Below are 20,225 nucleotides of genomic sequence, written 5' to 3'. Positions count from 1 at the left end.
CTGGGTGGGTCAGACAGGACGCAGCGAGGGTGCCCCTTTCAAATTCCTGATCTTCTAATTCTTTAGGGTTGTGGGTGATGGGGGTGCTTCCCCAGAATGGGGTAGCTCTTTAAAGGAGTCATATACTAGGACAAAAGAGTAAGACAAAAGTCTTTTATACAGTGATTTCTTTCTGCTTACATCTGTTCATACTTACAGTGTTTACAAGGTAACACATGCTTGGAGAGCCAGATAAAATTTGTGAAATCTGTGAAAACATAGCATTTGATATCAATGCAAAGTACATGTTAAGATTAATCTGACTATGACTTTGGGCAAACGGCTTACCCTTCTGTTCCTAACTTACAAAACGCTACATTTAGTTTCAGTAAGATTGGTTGAAAATAGCAGAAAACCCTATCCAAACTGGCTTTAACAGTAAAAGGGAATTTATAGGCTTATGTAACTAACAAAAAAACCTGTGGTAGGGCTCAGGTGTGGTTGATCAAGGCTCTGGCTCAGCTTTTCTGAGATTTCCTTTGGCTTTGATCATGGTGGCAAATTATGTAGGAATTCAGATTCACCTTTGCACACCATGCCTTCCAGGGAAGAATGTTTGCATCCCATAGTTTCTGGCAGAAGTTCTAAGACTCACTCCAGCTGGACTGGGATGATGATTGTGGGGGTGATCATCACTGTGGCCAGGGCGGATGGGCATAGGGCAGGTACTGTGTGGCACCCTGGATTTAGGTAAGGGACAGGCTTCCCTAGAACCTGCTGGACTTCTCAGAATCAGAGGCCGAGGGGAAAATGCAAGCATGGGGAGTAAGCTGGAGGAATCCTCTGTGTCCATGTGCATTGCTTTGCTCCAACACCCTTCCCTCGAGCAGTTATGGCTTTCTGGGGTCCTGATGGGAACTTAAAGAGGCAAAGACAGAGCCAGTTCATTGTAACTAGGGAAATTTGAGCACACTCATAAAGGAAAAGGACATTTACAAGTGGTGGCAATGCCATGTCCATACTCATCTCCAAGAAATGCGTCGTCACCCGGATTGATGTCATTACGAAATCCTTTCTCCAGGGCTACAGTATGATTATTTGTGGGTCCCAAGTACTTTTGCCTTTGTGATCCCCTTCATCCACAAAAAAGGTTAAAAATTATATTTTATTATTGAGTTGGTATAAAGATGACACTTATATATATATTTAAAGATTTCATTTGTTTATTTGTTTATTTATTTAGAAAAGAGAATGAGAGCATGAGCGGTGGGGAGGAGCAGAGGGAGAGAGACAAGCAGACTCTGCGCTGAGCACAGAGTCCAATGTGGGGCTCGATCCCATGATCCTAAGATCACGATCTGAGCCCAAATCAAGAGTTGCACACTCAACAGACTGAGCCACCCAGGTGCCCCTAAAGGTGACCATCTTAATATTATATGCTAAAACATTTTGTCCAGCTTAAAGTTTCCTTTTTTTCTCCTAATTTAGAAAAGAAATTAAAGCATTTTCATGGGCCCCTAAGCATGTCATGGGTGCTAGGCACATATCCATTAGGCACCGTTCTTATTGTGCCTAATGAATAAGTAGGCCCTGCCTTTATCCCTGGTGCACAACAGGAGAAAACTTTTGATATCCACTTTTCCAAGAATTCTGTCTTCTTTATGTTGCCCATCTCAGCTCATCTGGAACTCAGTCTGCCATCTTGTTTTGAAAACTCCAAGTTGTCTAATGTTTCCATGGCAGGATAGGGAATCCAGATCTCCACCAGGGCCATAGAATTTTACAGGTAAGATGGAGGTCTGGCAGAGAGGTCCTAAAAATAATTACTTGGACTTCCCCAAGAGTAGAAAGGAAAGTGTTCTGTGCAATTTCCAGGCATTAAAGCTGTCCTGTCTTAAGGCCATTATAACCCTCTGTCAGTGAATGAGGAATGTGGAAGACCCCTAAAATGGTCCCAACTGCCTGTATCCTTTCTTCCCTTCCATTTTAATAGTAAGGCTCTCTAAGCTTGAGTAGGTTCATTCTTTTTTAAAAATTTAATCAGTCAGGTTAGGTTAGGTTATGGTGTGGTAACAGACGATGTCCAAATCTCAGCGCTTAAAAAGCAACCAAGGTTTATGTTATATTAATTCTACACACCCATCTTGGGTGGCTGGGGGCTCTCCTCCATGGTCCCACACTGATGGAGTAGCCACCATTTAGAACAGTAACAGCAACAATGGCAGTAAGAAAGAAGATGTGACAAGTCTTGAATTGGCTTATGGGTCACTTCCACTGACTTCCTTGACCACCCAAACTCACATGGCTTCATTAGGACGGTGGCAAAGTGCAATTCCACCATGTTTCCAGAAGGGGGAGAATAAGAATACGGGTGGTCAGCCTTAGCAGTTTCTACAACACTTTCAGTCCTTCACCCCCGCCTTCCCACTGAATTCTCATAAAACCTGTACATGGTAACTAATAGTTCCATTTTAGGGTTGGCAAAACAGCCTGGGTCACTGCAATCCCGGGGGACAGGAAATGCATCCACCTGCCAAGCTGTTGGTGACATCTTGCGGCAGCCAAGAAGCATCCGGTTCCCTGGGAGGAGCAGGTGACCTGTTCTCTTGTCTCCAGGGGAGAATTACCAGAACGGGCCTGGCCTGCTGGGCTGAAGAGAGGTGGGGGCAGGGCGTGCACTGGGGAGGCACGGGGCGGAGGCAGGGACGGTTATCACTGGTTACGATAGAGCCGACGGTTCCTGGGGAGGAAAGAGAATTTCCCCTGATAGGGTCCATGGGTCTTTGAGAGGTGAAACAATGTGACCTCCCTTTGCACTCCCAGCCAGTAAAGCGGGACCTGTCATGATGAGTGGCACTCTACATGATGCGATACTTCGTCACGTGGTTGGGAAGTACGGGTAATGACCTTGCGTCATGTCCATAAGCTAACTGAAAAAAATCAGGAGACAGCAAAGACTATAGACTACAGGTTTTTTTGGTTTTTTTTTTTTTTTAAGATTTTGTTTATTTATTCATGAGAGACAGTGAGAGAGAGGCAGAGGGAGAAGCAGGCTCCCAAGGAGCAGGGAGCCCGATGCGGGACTCGATCCCAGGACCCTGGGATCCTGACCTGAACCGAAGGCAGACGCTTAACCATCTGAGCCACCCAGGTGCCCTAGACTACAGTTTTAAAAGATAGTGTGTGTGTGTGGATAGGGGGCAGGTGTCAATCTCAGCCCGCCAACTACGTGAGCAAGAAATATTTAATTCCTTTATTTCCCTTTAACCGACTTCATTCTGCCTCCGAGCCGTCACTAGTCCTGGTGGGAATCAGGGCTCCGCACCACCACGGTAGTGCTGGGGTTCCTGGCATGTAGCAGCCAAACGCCGGGGTGCTCCGGTGATTTGGGGTCACATTTAAGCACAGGCCCCACTGACCGCCTCCCCCATCCACTCAGGGGCTGTGGGCTCTAGTGCCTGACCTGGGGCCCAGATACTCCTTCCCTTAGAGGCACCCACATTGAGTCATCACCCCCGAAGCCTTGCCACCTTCCTTCGCCCATACTCGCCTTTCTTTTCTCCCCTCATCCCTAACTCTCTCTCTGCTCTCCCTCCTGCGCCCTTCAGGACACACAATCTCTTCCCTGGCTTTCAGTTTTTCAAAAGGAAGAAGTATTATTACAATGCTACAGATCTTGAATAAAGGAACTACCAGCAATACAGGAACCAGGTGATTTGAAATTTTTCTTACTACCAATTCCTAGAAATGCTGAGATTTCAAGAAGAAAAAAGGAAAAGAAACCTCCCCCTGGAGGAGGTTTAGAGCCAAGTCTAGAGCCAAGACTTTATCTTGCTTCAGGATGCCAGAAACAATGGTGAGTAAAGAAACAGATAAACCAGTGGGTAAATCTACAGATAGTAATAATAGTAATTTATACAACTAATTTGGGATATGTAAAAATGAGATGGGACTAAAATACTAGATAACAATATGTTAAATGGGAGGCTGGTCATCCGATTTAATGTTTTAATGTCACTGACTTGTTTAGGAAGGGAATGAAGATATTGATTCACTTTAAATTTTATCATGCCAAATATGCATGTTAAGGTATCCAATAAAATAATAAAAACTGAGTTTACATCTTCCACGGGGGAAGGAGATTTTTAAAAGCCTGGATTTTCACCTAAAAAGGGAAATGGAAGAAAAATGCAGAGAATAATATGTAAGTTAAGAGTTAGAAAAAAAAATCTGCCGTATATTTTTATTTTTATATAAAAGACACAAAGGAATTACCTGCCAGCGCTACAGTGATCATTTATGGAGCGTGAGGGTCCAGGTGAGTTCTACCTTCTTTTTCGTACTTGTGAAGGGCAGCCCCCCCTCCAGCCCCTACCTCCTGGCACTCACACCTTGAAGAGTCCCCTCCCACAATGCAACGGGCTTACTCTCTGGCCCCTGGCCTGCTCAGTCAGGGGAGCGTGTGACTCTTGATCTCAGGGTCATGAGTCTGAGCCCCATGTTGGGTATAGAGATTACTTAAAAATAAAATCAAAAAAAAAAAAAAAAAGGCAGGGTTACTCTGTGTGGCCAACAGAACCCAGCAGAAGTGTTACCATGGCACTTAGTGTCGAGGTTACAAAAGGCTACAGTTTCCATCCGGGCTCTCTGTACCCCTGGAGCCAGGCGCTCTTCAGCCCTGTGCCCCGGCTACGTCGTAACCTTGTTCAGAGGCCAACAGCGGCATGAGTGAGCTTGGACAGGATACCTGGGCCTCAGGCTGGCCTGCAGATGACCATGGCAGCCCTGGAGGATATCCTGAGGGCCACCACCCAAGAGCCCCCGAGGCAGAACCACCAGGCCGAGCCTCTCCTGCTGATCAAGATAACAAAATGTTTGTTGGTTTAAGCTGCTAGGTTCTGGAAATAATCTCTCCTGTAGCAGTAGAGAACTAATGCAATACTTTTTGTGCAATTTTATTTCTATATAATATGCATATGTTGCTATACAACCGAAAAAAAAATTTTTTTTAAATGATCAGCCAAGTAAATCATTCCAGTGTGATAAAGGACAACCTGTTTGGTCACCTTGTTACGACTTGTGCCTGGCAGGCCTGTACCAACTGCAGTCAGACACATTTTCTGGGCAAAGCCAGACACTCCAGCTACACCAGTGGGGGCCCGGACGGGGGCTGCATTGAATCTGGGTTGCCTTGCAAAACATCCTGCGGGATAATTCTTTTCATGTGACCCAGGTCTTATAGCTTAAAATATAAATATGATATAGCTAAAAATCAGTTCATTTCCTTGGGAAGTTGGATAACTTTTAAACGTGGTTAGCTGATTATATATTGTGTAAACTAATAAATAACATTTGATTCCCATCTATTAACTGTGCCGTTGTACTCACAGAGGACTTCCTAAATTAGGGGACATACATTTTTCTTTTGAAGGCCAGTGGGCCCTAGAGGAAAGTATGAGTGGTGAAAAGAATGCTGCATTAGCTTCGTGTCTCTGGGACAAGTCACTCTGCCTCTCTGGGCCTCAGTTTATATGTAAAAGGACAAGGTTGGGGTATATTAATCTCTCTAAAAATCTGGTAATTGATAGTCCTGCTTTAACCTGCCATGGAATTTTGGCTCTTCCATGACAAACCATCTCAAAGCCAGCCTGAGCCGCCCTCATGAGGGACACTGCTCTGTCCAGTATGATAGACATTAGCCACAGGGACCTTCTTATATGGAAATTAATTAAAATTAAAATTTAGTTCCTCGGTTGCCGTAACCACATTTCAAGTGCTCAGTAGCCACACGTGGCTAGTGGCCAATGTGTCAGACAACACAGAGTTAGAACGCTTCCATCACCACAGAAAGTTCTCTCCGACAGCCCTCACTGCTCGAGATCTTGGCTTTCAGTGTGGTCCACAAGATAGGATTGGTGTCACCTGGGAGCCCTTAGAAATGCAGGATCTTGGATCCCAACCCAGATCTGCTGAATCAGAATCTGCCTTTTAGCAATATCCCCAGATGCTGCCTGCGCGTGTGAGTCTCAAAAGCATTCCCCCCCAAGTAGGGGCTGCAAGGACAGAGCAGGCTCCGTGCACTCCTGCAGCCTCTGTAGACTCCAGGGACTCAGAGCCTGGCTCTCTCTTACTAGCTGCATGGATCTTATCTACTGCATAGGAAAAGCTGAGGCTATTACAAGAAAAAGCAATGACTATGGTGCCTAATACATAGTAAATGCTCTTTAAATGGCTGTTTGTTATGTTTGGATTTGAGGAGATTTAAGGTTAGTGCAGACCGCGTGGCCGAAAGGGGCTCTTCCCCTTGCCGCCACAAGGTGGCGCTGTGTCACCAACCTCCTTTCCTCTTCAACAGGCTTCCAGCTGGCTCCCCAAGCAGAAAGCCAGGAAGTGCCCTGGGCCTTCCAGGTCTCTGTTTCGGATTACCAAGCACGACTGGGCAGCTGAGACACCAATCCAAGCATTCATCTGACAGATAATGGGGAAAACAGGCCTCAGCTTTGTGCCCAGTTGGAATGCAAAAGTAAGGTCGGCACAAAGAATTGAATAAGGATTGTGTGAAAGTCTTACTGGAAGCAAGAGGCTTTTGTTAGAAAGCTAGGGGGAGGGAAGCCTTATGATTGTCTAAGTCAGCTTCTCAATGACCTACCTGGGCTCCTCATCACAGACTCGAGCTATGGCTCTTTGCCAGACAACCGTGTGTGTGTGTGTGTGAGAGAGAGAGAGAGAGAGAGAGAGAGAATGAGAGAGAGAGAGGGCGGGGGGATGCTAAGGATTGTGGCGATCAGGGGCGGGATGGTGGGGGATTTTTTTTTTTACTGCTGGGCTCCATCTCAAGTTTCCAATTTGGTGGGAGGTCTAGGGTGGCCAGATAATTTGCATTTCAAACAAGTTCCCAGGTGATGCTAGGTCAGCTGATCCAGGGACTGCCCTTTGAGAACCACTACTCTAAATTTCTGAGAAGCTCACATGGAACAAATTATATAATCACAGTTCAGAAGAAGGATATGACCGGGGCGCCTGGGTGGCTCAGTTGGTTAAGCGTCTGCCATTGGCTCGGGTCGTGATCTTGGAGCTCTGCATCCAGCTCCCTGCTCAGTGGGAAGCCTGCTTCTTCCTCTCCCACTCCCCCTGCTTGTGTTCCCTCTCTCTCTCTAAAAAAAAAAAAAAAAAAAAAAAAAAAAATAGGATGTGACCCCAAGGGAATTACTCGGAACCACCCTCCCCCACTCCACTGCCTTCCTCCTAGCCCCACTCCATGGTGTCCTCTGCTCTCTCAGAAGAACAGTCAGCAATCTAGTGTGAACAGGAACAAGGGCTGGGGAGCTGGGAGCCAGAGTTCATGTCCCGGTGATGGTGCCCCTCCTTTCTCTGCAGGGCTCCCCACTCATAGTCTTTGATGTGTTCTGAGAAGGGTGATTAAGACTCTCAAAGCTCACTGAGCCCCACTTTGGGCACAAAACCTACAGAGACCACTCTCTGCACCTGGTGCCACGTCCAAGGCAGGATCACTTCCCCCAGAAATAAGTGGAAATGGCAGGAACCTGGATTTTAATGGGAGTGTTGGACATCTCAGAGGGAGTGCAGACAAATCAGATGGGCCCCCAGTGGTTGGAGGGGGAGTTATAGAAAAAGAATTGGAGCACTTGTCACTATAGGGGGAGTTATAGGAAAAGAACCTGAGTCCTCCTGAGTTCCTCAGGTGCCAGTTTCCTTTTGTAAAGGGGTCTCCTCTTCCATTCCAGGAAGAGGAAGACCACTCTTAATTACCAGAGAGAAGACTCTTATGAATGGAGAAGCCCCCCGCTTCAGTCTCTATACTTATCTTCCATTAATTTCTCCTATATATTTACCTTCCCACAATTTATATACCTAGAAGCCAACCCCTCCACGTTCCTTTGTCTTGTGACTTCTCTACAGTTTATCACCCTTAGTGAAAATGGTATGCCTCGGCTCCCCTGAGCATGGAGCCTGCTTAAGATTCTCCCTCCATCTGACCCTCCCCGCCTCCGTGTGCACACACATGCGTGCGCGCTCTTTCTCAACAAATAAAAATGAAAAAATAGAGTGGTATATAAGCCCCCAGTCTCACCACTTCTTTGGAGTTTTCACTTTTTTCTGTCAGACTTCCTCATATGTATGCAAAATAAACCTTTCTCCTATTAATCTGCCTTTGATCAGTGAGCTTTGTGTGCCCACGGTATTAAACCTAGGAGGTAGAGGGAAGGGTTTTTCACCTCCCCTACATCCTAGGAAAGAATTTCCCAGAGTGTGCAGTGAGTTCTACTGGTGACCCATGAGATGAGTGAGGGAGTTCGGAGGCTAATGTGTTTCATTTAGATAGTTTTTAAGATTGAAGAGGGATCTTTATAGCACAGCCCATGCCCCCCATGCCCATAAAATCCCATAGGAGATATTTATGTTCTTCCCAACTCCACCAATGACATACAGTCCCTGGGTCTTTTCATTTTCTGTTTCTGCCACAAGGGCCCAGATTCCTGGCTCCACGTAGGGGCCCTACCCCACACTACCCTCTCACTCTTTCCCTTTATTATGAGGAAAAACTTAGCTCTCTCCCCACTCCTACCCCAAATTCTGTGACTGAGGAGAGCTTGTATAGTTTACATGTAGGGATCAATAAATACCAGTAAAACCATTTTTTATTTTTATTATTTTTTTATTTTTATTTATTTATTTTTAAAGATTTTATTTATTTATTTGAGAGAGTGAGAGAGAGAAAGAGCACAAGAGGGGGGAGCGGGAGAGGGAGAAGCAGACTCCCCGCTGAGCGGGGAGCCCGATGCGGGACTCGATCCCGGGACTCCAGGATCATGACCTGAGCCGAAGGCAGTCGCTTAACCAACTGAGCCACCCAGGCGCCCAGTAAAACCATTTTTTAAAAAATTACTTTCATTTAGTTAAGATAACCATGTGAAATGGTGCAACTACCTGGAAACAATTTAGCAGTTTCTTAAAATGTTAAACATACACCTACTGTATGTCCCAACCAAATACCTATTCCTAGGTATTTACTGTGTTGACCCAACGTCAATGAAAAAATATGCCCAAAGACTTGTACATGAATGTTCATAGCAGCTTTATTTGTAATGGCTAAAAACTGAAAACAACCCAAATGTCCATCAACAGGTGAATGAATAAACAAATTAAGGTGTATTGATTCCATGAAATACTCCCGGCAATAAAAAGGAATGAAGTATTGGGGCACCTAGGTGGCTCATTCGTTAAGCGGTTAAGTGTCTGCCTTCAGCTCAGGTCACGATCCCAGAGTCCTGGGATCGAGCCCCACATCGGGCTCCCTGCTCGGCCAGGAGCCTGCTTCTCCCTCTCCCACTCCCCCTGCTTGTGTTCCCTCTCTCGCTGTCTCTCTCTGTCAAATTAAATAAATAAATAAATAAATAAATAAATCTTTAAAAAAAAAAAAAGGAATGAAGTATTGATACACACAATAACATGGGTGAATCTCAAACAAGTATGCAGAGCAAAAGAAGCCAGAGGAAAAGAGTCCATACTATAGGGTCCCATTTACATAAATTCTATAAAATGCAAACTAATCCAAGGTGACAGGAAGCAGATCGCTGTTTGCCTGGGGATGAGATGGTGGCAGGAAGGGCAATGGGAGGATTATAAAGGGGTATCAAACTCCTGTGGATAATGGATAAACTCATCTTGATTGTGGCGATGGTTTCACAGATGTATGTTTATGTCGAATTTAACAACTGTACATGCAGTTTATTGTAGGTCAATTATACATTCATAAAGTTCTTAAAAATAGTAATGCAACTCAACAATAACAAAACAACAGAACAAAAATGTGTAAAAGATTCATAACAGACACTATACCCAAAAAGATGGCAAATAAATTAAGCACATGAAACCATGTTCAAAGGGATCAGTCAGTAGGGAAATGCAAATTAAAATCACAATGATGTATCACTACACACTTATCAGAGACAATCAAAGACACTTACCATATCTAGTTCAAGTTCCGGAGAGGATGCAGAGCTGCTGGAGCGCTCAGATGTTATTTGGTTTTGGAAAGCAGTTGACAATTTCTTATAAAGTTAAATAGACACCGAGGATATGACCCAGCAATCCTATTCCTAGATATTTACCCCAAATAAGCTATGTTCATTTAAAAACCTGTGTGAATGTGTATAGCTGCTTCCTTCATAACTGTCAAAACCCACGAACAACTCAAATGTTTTCCAAGGTGTGAGGAGATAAACAGACCGCAGACATCATACAATGCCGTACTGCTCAGCAATAAAGGAATGAGCTCCCGAAGCGTGCAACAACACGCATGAGTCTCCAAAGAATGATGTCGAGTGAAAGGAGCCAGACTCAAAAGGCTACATACTGTAAGATTTCCATTTCTATGACATTCTGGAAAAGGCAATCTAGCATGACGGAGAACAGCTCACTGGTTCCAAGGATTCGGATAGAGGGATATATTTTTTTTCTAGGTGATAAGAACTAGGTGATTATGGTGATGGTTACACAATTCTATACACTTGTCAAACCTTGCAGAACTCTGCACCAAAAAGAGTGAATTTTATTAACTGTGTGAAAATTAAAGAATAAATTTTAAAACAATAATTCACAGTGTTGTAGAAGTCTGAAACAATAAAGAAGTGTGGGCAGGAAAAAGTGTAAGAGCTCTTTACACAAACATGACACAGAGCCTTGAGCCTCCACATTGTTAGCTGTTTACCAAGCATCCTCTCAGATTACTTCCTACAAACACAAATGAACTTTTATAGAGCTTTCAGTTTCACAGAAACAAATTAAACCGTACGTATGGTTCTGCAGCTGCTTTTTTGGGCAAAGTTGAGAGGGTCTTGAGCAGTAAATCTTAACTCCAATGTCCAGTTTGGTGTAACTTAAAACCACTGTACCATTTTCTAGTTTACATAAGTTATGATGCTATTCCTGTGTCACCAGTCTGGGGAGAAATTAGGCTGGGCCTAAGCCAAGTCGGGAAATCCTTAAGGAAAATTTAGAATTAAATACCCAGCTCCCCGCTTTATTAGATTCTCCATAGGGATGATAGCTGATGGGCTGTAGGGAAGGAGGCACAAACCTCTCTCCAGACTTGGGGATGGGGTGGGAATGTCTTTAAAGAAGCCCGATGAGCATGGCAGGGGCTGACCGTGGTCTGGGTGGGTAGAGCCAAAGCCAATTTTCTAAGGTGAGGGAGAAAATTCTTTTTTTTTTTAAGATTTATTTATGAGAGAGAGTGTGTGTGCGTGCGCAGGTGCATGCACATTGGGGGAGGGCCGAGGGAGAGACTCTCAAGCTGACTCCCCTCTGAGCACAGAGCTTGAGGCGGGGCTCTATTCCACAACCCATGAGATCATGACCTGAGCCAAAACCAAGAGTCAGACGCTCAACCAACTGAGCCACCCAGGTGCCCCGAGAAAGAAAGTTCTTTTTAACACAACAGAATGTTTTAAATCTGTTCTTTGAGAACCTAAGATATGCTCCCTTTCCTTGATTCAGTGTCTAAATCATGTTCTTGTCCTCTTTGGGAACTGGCCCTGTGGAAGGAACCAGGCTCTGTATTGGGGCAGATGGGCTGGAATCGCAGCTCTCAACTTGACCAGCTGGATAACCTTGGGCAACTCACATGACCTTCCCCTATTGGATTCACAAGCTTGTTGTGAAGATTAGCAGGCAAATGCCTGGTAATCAGTAGCCACTCAGTAGGATCAGTAATTTTACTGCTGTTCTATCTGAATCCTGTCCCTTACTTCCTGTGGAGGCCACAGACCTCAGATCTAAGAAAGATTAGGTTTCTGTCTTGTGGGGACTCCCCTCAGTGGCTACTAAATGGGTTTTGCCCATAGCCTGCCCCTCCTTGCAAGGCAGCTGGGGTCCCTCTCAACTTTCCAGTTCAGCACCCACCAACAGCTGAAACTTACTATGAAATTGTGGCTCACGGGGCCTGTATTGATTTCGTTCTGCAAGCCTTTCAAGGGGCCGCTGCCTCTACTCTCCCTGTCATGCCCAGTTACAAAACGTGGCGGCTTCCCTCCACAGCTGCGGAGACTCAGATCTTTTTGGAAAGAAACCCAGGCCCCTGCACCCCTAGGGTCAGCCTTGTGTTTATCTTCAGACCGCAAGGTCTCGGAGCTCAGCACCTTCCACCAGGTTATGGAACAGCCACGCAGATAAGGTCAAGGACTCGTGCCTCATCTCTACCTGCCTTCCCCCATCAGTTAGCAAATATTGATCTCACCCTGCTGTGTGCAAGTGGGGAACAAAACCCTACCCTATGCAGTGCTCTCAAGACCTTTTATGGCCCGGTGCTGCTCACTGGCTAGGTCAGCGGGAAACCAAGGGCCAACAACCTCAGCTGAGCCCCGCCCCATTCGTGCCAGTATTTAAACCAGGTCAATTCTTCTGGCCTAGTGCACCATTTAACTCTTGTGGTGGCTGAACTATTTGCTAGTCCTGACAGCTAAGTAAGGGCTTGGGAGGCCAGGAGGTTCTGGAAAGAAACCCAGACCTGGGGTTAGCCTTGTGCTCGTCTTGAAATCACAAGGTTGCAGAGCTCAGAACTGAACCTACAGAGACGAGGCACATGGCCCAGCTGGGAGCCTGCAGCTGCCCCCCCCCCCCCCCCCCCCCGCACTGCCAACCACGTGTGTGGCCTTGAAGTCACATACCTCTCTGGGCTTCATTCATCAGAGACATTTATCGATGGCTCCCTGTGATCCAGGCATTGTTCTGTGCACCAGGGATAGGTAAGGGCTAAAGAATGAGCAGTCCCCGCCTCATCGGGGGCGGCTGGGTGGTTCAGTCGTTAAGCGTCTGCCTTTGGCTCAGGTCATGATCCCAGGGTCCTGGGATCGAGCCCCGTATCAGGCTCCCTACTCAGTGGGGAGTCTGCTTCTCCCTCTGCCTGCCCCTCCCCCGTTGTGCTCTCTCTCTGACAAATAAATAAACAAAATCTAAAAAAAAAAAGTTAAGGTATTAGAATAATAAAGGGGGTGGCATGGGTGGGAGTTATTTCAGACAGAAAGATCAGGGAAGGCTCCTTGGGAGGAGGTGATATTTGATCAGAGTCTTGTATGATACGAGGGAGTGGGTCATGCAGACGTCGGGGGGAAGATATTTCCAGGCAAGGAGAGAACATTCCAGACCACAAGAGGGAGGCTGCTGGGGCTGGGAACCCCAATTCTGGGGAAGGTGCCCCTGGTATGTGCTCCTACCGCACCTCCTGCGTCCCTAGCGGAGTGCGTGTGTACTAGTTAATGTGTTATGGTTAACTTGCCCGCCTCTCCTCCACACAGTAAGTCTGAGGACAGGGACCCTGCTTGCCAGGCTCATAGGTAAGCACTGTATCCCCCAAGCCTGGTGCAGGGTGGGTGCTCAGTACTGACAGCAAATGCTTAATTATGGTAATAGCCATCGGTTAATTGAGCGCTTACAGTGTGCCTGTCTCTGTGTTAAATGTTTAATGGGTCTTTTCTCAATATGCCTAAAAGCAAATTAGGTAGCATTTTCGTCCCCACTGTGTAGGGCCACAGTGGGGCCCACCACGCTTTCTCCGCAGGCACGAGGAAACTGAGGCACAGAGAGTCCAAGTCACTTACCACGGCGATATAGCTGAAAGTGAATAAAAAGTGCATAGAAAGGGGTCAGGCTTTGAACCCCACCAGGCCAAGGACTTAGCCACAGCACTCAAGAACCTCTCCCATTTCTAACACAAGGCAGGACCTGAAAAACTTAGCAGGGGCTCAGCTCCAAGGTAGGGAGCACCCCGGCTCGGTGTGGGGTCTCCAAGGCGGGGTTCTCTGCCAGTAAGTCCAGGTCAGGGGGACCTTTAGGAGATCCACACCAGAACTTGCCTACAAGGAGACTGAGCTAGATGGCCAGAGTGATTCTGAAGCCAACTTACTGTTCACTCTTTCCTGCTCCCTAGTCCAAGGAGATAGGGGTATTTCGCAGGGGTATTTCACCAGGGGTATTTCACCTGGCACAAGGGAATAATTGGCAGTAGGTACTCTGTGTTCTAACTGCTTAGTACCACATGTAGGTACTTGCGGTTTGACAGGCAAAAGCACAAGGGGCCTAGTTTCATGAATGCCTTTTACCACATTCGGAAGTGAACAGCGAGCAGTCCCATAGCTGCAGGGGATGGCCTCTGTGACCTTCATGCTGAAGGCAGATTCTAACCTGCCCCGAGAACCCAGAAGCCGTCGGTTCATTAGGATGTCTACTCACCCATCCGTCCATCCATCCTTGCATCCATCCATTTATCCAGAGTACATTAATTCTGCCTCTCTCTTGTTTATTACCAAGTAAGACATTGTAGAAGAATACTATAGACTGAATGTTTGTGTTCCCCAAAAGTCATAGTTGAAACCCCAATCCCCAATGTGCTGGTGTTTGGAGGTGAGGCCTTTGGAAGGTGATTACACTTAGATGGCCTCATGAAGGTAGAACCCTGATGGTGGGATTAGTGCCCTTATAAGAAGAGGACACAGGGGGGCGCCTGGGTGGCTCAGTCGTTAAGCGTCTGCCTTTGGCTCAGGTCATGATCCCAGGGTCCTGGGATCGAGCCCCACGTTGGGTTCCCTGCTCAGCAGGAAGCCGGCTTCTCCCTCTCCCACTCCCCCTGATTGTGTTCCCTCTCTCTCTGTGTCTCTTTCTGTCAAATAAATAAATAAAATCTTAAAAAAAAAAAAAAAAAAGGAAGAAGAAGAAGAGGACGCCGGTTGGCTGCCTGGCTGCCTCAGTCGGTTAAGCATCTGACTCTTGGTTTGGGCTCAGGTCATGATCTCGTGGTTGTGGGATCAAGCCCCCGTCGGGCTCTGTGCTGAGTGCAGAGTCTGCTTCAGATTCTTTCTCCCTTTCCCTCTGCTCCGCTTCTTGCTCACACTCTTGCTCTCTCTCTCTAAAATAAATAAAAATAAAATCTTAAAAAAAGAAAAGAAGAGGATGCAATAGGATGGTGGCTATCTGCAAACCAGGAGGAAGACCCTCACCACACATAGATTTTTCTGGATTCTTCTGACACCTGAAGATTTTTATTTTTAACTTGCCAGCCTCTAGACCCCTGAGGAACATTTGTTGTTTAAGCCACCCACTCTATAGTATTTGGTTATAGTAGCCTGAAGTGACTGAGACAAAGAATAAGGAAAATCTGAAAAGCAGACTAGCTCTCCAAACTCATTGCGATCCTTCCTTCCTCCCTCCCTCTTTCCTTCCCTGATTTCTTCTTCCCTGATGATGGACAGGGAGTTGCTAAGATGATAAGTTACAAATAAGGTAAACTCAGTCCTTTTCTCCCTTTATTGCAGCTAATCTTTTAGCTTATGAAGTATTTCAAACGTATGGAAAATTGGGGAGAATGATGTTAACTGTCACCCAGCTACCCATCACCCACTCTAATGAACATTAACCTTTTACCATATTTGCTTTGAGGTTTTTGGGTTTGTTTTTTTTTTTTTAAAGAAACGGAATGTCATGGCTCAAAGTTGCCTCCTTCAACCCCACTGCACCTCCCTTCCACAGGAGCTCTCTGCAGCGAGTAGGTAGTGTTTGGGCAGGTTTGGGGCTTTTACTATGTAGGTAGAGCCCCTTGCACAATGCACAGTATTGTTTTGTAGTTTTGGATTTTATATACATGATATCATACCGTATGCATCCTTTACAACTGGCTTTTTAATTTTATTGCATTTTTTTAAAATGGCATGTGTCGTAGATGCCGGTCGTAACAAGTCCGGCAACACAGAGGTGGGTACAGGACAAGTTAATTGTCTCCATCTGCCCCCTCCCATCCCACCACTCAAGGGAACCACTGTTAACAGGCGACACAAGGGTGTCTGCGCCTTTCTGCTGCCCGCGCAAACACACAGAAGGGCTCCGATGCCGAGGGAAGAGCCAGGGAAGGTTCTGGAGCAGGCAGGGGTGGCCACATGAACAGTACCGCAGCCAGAAGAGGAAGGGCAGTCAGAGGCTGGGGGGCGGGGGGGGGGGGGGTTGTGTGCAACTTCCCTGCCGGCCGTTAGGCCACAGCCGGCGGGTTTCGCCACCCATAGCCCTCTGCCCACCGGCCCTGCCATCTGAAGGCTGTCCAGGTCAGCTGATGAGCAGTGTCCTTTCTATAAAGTGCCCTTGGGCTGGGACATGAACAGGGTCTGCCTCTGGACAGCTGGGTGACCATAGCAAGCCATGTAACCTCTAGAGTGAAGAGACCACAAGGCCTCTCCAGTTCTTTCCCATTGATGACTGTCCGCCAGATCATCTTAGCTGGAAGCTGACCTGCCGGTGGGCCCGAGATGTTGGAGAAGCTTTGGGAGGCCAAGCTGGCTTTAGCTGTGACTGAGAAAGTGTTCACAGATGATATGTGTTTTCAAATTTTCACAGAATGCCAAGAAAGTTTCCAAGTTTGGGGTTTTTGTTTTGTTTCAAGTGAATAGGACCAGACACGTCATGCTTAGAGCTGGACTGGAATAGTTTTTTTTTTTCATTGCCAAAGGAGCCAATAATTAGAGCTTAATTTATTTGTCTTCAAAATGCAAAGCAGTGAGAGAATGTGAATGGGAGACCTGAGTTGCTCCATGGAGGAGGCCTGCCAGTGCTGGACTCCCGAGCCTACTGCGGTGTGAGGAGAAATATGAACCTTGCTAGGGCTTACAAATAGGGATCTGAGCTTGACCCTAGGACCCCTCCCGTTGTTAAATTCTATGGTTCTATGTTTTTTCTTCTTTTTAAGATTTTTTAAAGATTTTAAGATTTTTTTCTTTTTTTAAGATTTTAAGATTCCATGGTTCTATGTTTTTTCTTTTTTCTCTCTTTTTAAGATTTTAAGATTTTAAGATTCTACGGTTCTATGTTTTTTCTTTTTTCTTTTTTTTAAGATTTATTTGAGAGAGAGAATGAGAGACAGAGAGCATGAGAGGGAAGAGGGTCAGAGGGAGAAGCAGACCCCCCGCTGAGCAGGGAGCCTGAGGTGGGACTCGATCCGGGGACTCCAGGATTATGACCTGCGCCGAAGGCAGTCGCTTAAACAACTGAGCCACCCAGGCGCCCAGGTCCTATGTTTTTTCTTTTTCCCATTCATTCATTCAACAATTTTTTTGAGTGCCTACGATGTGTCAGTCATTGTGCTAAGAGCTGGGGATATCCGTGAAAAATCAGACAAACCCTCGCCCTTGTGGAATTCAGAACTTCTTACAAATAATCTCAAAACACAAAGACTTCTACTCTTTATCAATATTCCAATAATTCATTCATTCATCTTTCAAATGAAATGATTTCCACAGCACCCTTATGCCAATTAGATACAGGTATTCCTGGTCCCATCTCCCCATTGGGCAGACCAAGAACTAATAAATATGAGAGAGAAGCATCAGCATGAATGTTGCAGGCTTGAAGGAAACATACACAGAGGTGGAAAGGTCCAGATCTCACTTCCTGGAACCTCTATCAAGCTCCTCTCATGGGCTGGGAAAAACTTGAATGTACGGATCTCCTGATTTAGTACCAAGTAGAAAGTTGAGTTTCCAGACCTGACTGAAGAAGCAGGTGGCAAATTTGGAAAAATGTTACTGGGGTAAGACAGGTGAGGCTTCCTGACTCCTTGGGCAAATAAACACTCCCTAGCCTGCTCCATTTCTGCAAAATGTTGAAATCCCTATCTGGCATCCCAAACGACACTGACCTGATGCCCCCCCTCCAGGCTGGGATACTGACACCACCTTGGGTCCCCCCGAGGGCCTGGTGGCCATCCGGTCCCTTCCATTGACACCATCCAATAGCCAAGCCTGGGCTCCCTAACTTGCCCAGGGGAACTTTTGCAGGGCACTTAATAACTTACCCATGGCTCTGCTCCCCCAGCTCCAGGCTCCCAGCCAAGTTCTCCAAATTGTGTTCATTAGCAATGAAAGGGCTTTTTAGCCTTGCAGCAGAATTCAGGGGCTTTTGTCTCTTTTCCTCACAGGGCTGTGAAATCCCTTTCAGGCTGCTCTTCTCTCCCAGCACGGCTCACCCATCAGAAGGTACCCCGTCCTGAATGTGGGCCTGCTGGGCCAGAGGTGGCTCCCAACAAACTCCCCAGGCGGTCTCAAATTGGCAGCACAGGCATAACAGATTACCTGAATCTAATCTGTTCCTAAAAATATGCTGGAGATTTTAGGATATCAAATGTCTATATTGCATTAGTTATAAAATGGGGAAAATAATAATGCATTCCCAAGCAAACAAAAAACCTCAACCAACATCCTCTCAATCACTAAAAACACTCAAACACTTATAAACAACCTACACGGAGCTCTAAATAATACGAATCAGTGGTTCCTAAAAGTGTGGTTCAAACCAGCAAGCATCAGCGTCACGTGAGAACTTAAAAATGTAAATATTCAGACCCCAAACTAAACCTGCTAAGTCCAAAACTCTGGAATAGCGTTCAGCAATTCTGAGTTTTAGCAAAACCCCCCAGGAGATTTAGATGCAAGCTGAGGTCTAGAACCACTCATAGAAAGCATTTAACAATTACCTAATTATTATTATTTTTTTTAAAGATTTTATTTATTTATTCATGAGAGACAGAGAGAGAGAGAGAGGCAGAGGGAGAAGCAGGCTCCCAAGGAGCAGGGAGCCCGATGCGGGACTCGATCCCAGGACGCTGGGATCATGACCTGAGCCGAAGGCAGACGCTTAACCATCTGAGCCACCCAGGCGCCCCAATTACCTAATTATTTAACACTTAAATAATTCCTTAGTGGGTACCTTTGGGGGTATTTTTGTTTTTAAATTTTTATTTATTTTTATTTTTGTATTGAGGTATAATTAAACTACTATATTCAGGTGTACAACATCCTGATTCAGCATTCATAAACATTGCAAATAGTCAGGGCAATAAGTTTAGTTACCACCTGCACCTTACAAAGCTGATACAATGTTATTGACTATATTCCCTGTTCTGTACATTACATCCCCATGACTTATTTATTTCATGACTGGAAATTTGCACTTCTTTCACCCATTTTGCCCCCAACGACCCTCCCCTCTGACAACCACTAATCTGTTCTCTGTATATATGTATCTGGGTTTTGTTTTGTTTGTTTTGTTTTTTATATTTCATACTTAAGTGAAATTATGTGGTACTGTTTTTCTTTGTTGGACTTATTTCAGTTATCCTAATACCCTCAAGATTCACCCATATTGTCACGACTGACAAAATTTCATTCTTTTTTGTAGATGAGTAGTATTCCAGCGTGTGTGTATATATACCACATCTTCTTTACTCATTCTTCCATCGAAGGGCATTTAGGTTGTTTATGTTGTTTCCATATCTTGGGTGTTGTAAATAATGCCACAGTGAACATAGGGGTGCATATATCTTTTTGAATTAGTGTTTTCATTTTCTTTGGGTAGATACCCAGTAATGGACGTACTGGATCATATGGTATTTCTATTTTTAGTTTTTTGAGGAAACTCCATATAGTTTCCCATAATGGCTGCACCAATTTACATTCCCATCAAGAGTATACAAGGGTTCCTTTTATTCCACATTCTCGCCAATACTTGTTACTTCTTGTCTTATTGATAGTAGCCATTCTGACAGGTGTAAGGGGATATCTCATTGTGATTTTTACTTGCATTTCTCTGGTTATTAGGAATGTTGAGTTTCTTTTCATGTGCCTGTTGGCTCTCTGTATATGTTCTTTGGAAAAATGTCTATTCAGATCCTCTGCCCATTTTTTAATCAGACTTTTTGTTTCTTTTTGTTATTGAATTATATGAATTCTTTATATATTTTGGATATTAACCCCTTATCAGATATATCATTTGCAAATCTTCATTCAGTAGGTTGCCTTTTTGTCTTGTTGGCTATTTCTTCATTGTGCAGAAGTTTCTTAGTTTGATGTAATCCCACTTGTTTATTTTTGCTTTTGTTTCCCTTGCATTTGGAGTCAGATCAAGAAAATCATCGTCAAGACCAATGTCAAGGAGCTTACTGTATATGTTTCATTCTAGGAGTTTTACATGCCTGAGCTTTAGAAAACAAAGGCCTATTAATTGCCCCATGAGGCAAGAGAAGTTGCTAGTTCCAGGACATAGCATGGGGGTGGGGAGGCAGGTAGAAACATAGATACAATTTATTCCTCAGTGAGCCTTAAAAAACAGACACCATTGATTTCTTTACCAGGAGAAGCTGCCAAAGCCACCCATTTGCACAGCACCTCGCAGTTTTCCCACTCCAGAAAGGA

This window comes from Mirounga angustirostris, unplaced genomic scaffold, assembly GCF_029215605.1.
Source record: "Mirounga angustirostris isolate CCGP_5_RB_7025 unplaced genomic scaffold, mMirAng1.0.hap1 SCAF_10, whole genome shotgun sequence".
Classification (NCBI taxonomy): domain Eukaryota; kingdom Metazoa; phylum Chordata; class Mammalia; order Carnivora; family Phocidae; genus Mirounga; species Mirounga angustirostris.
This window is presented reverse-complemented; position numbering follows the sequence as displayed.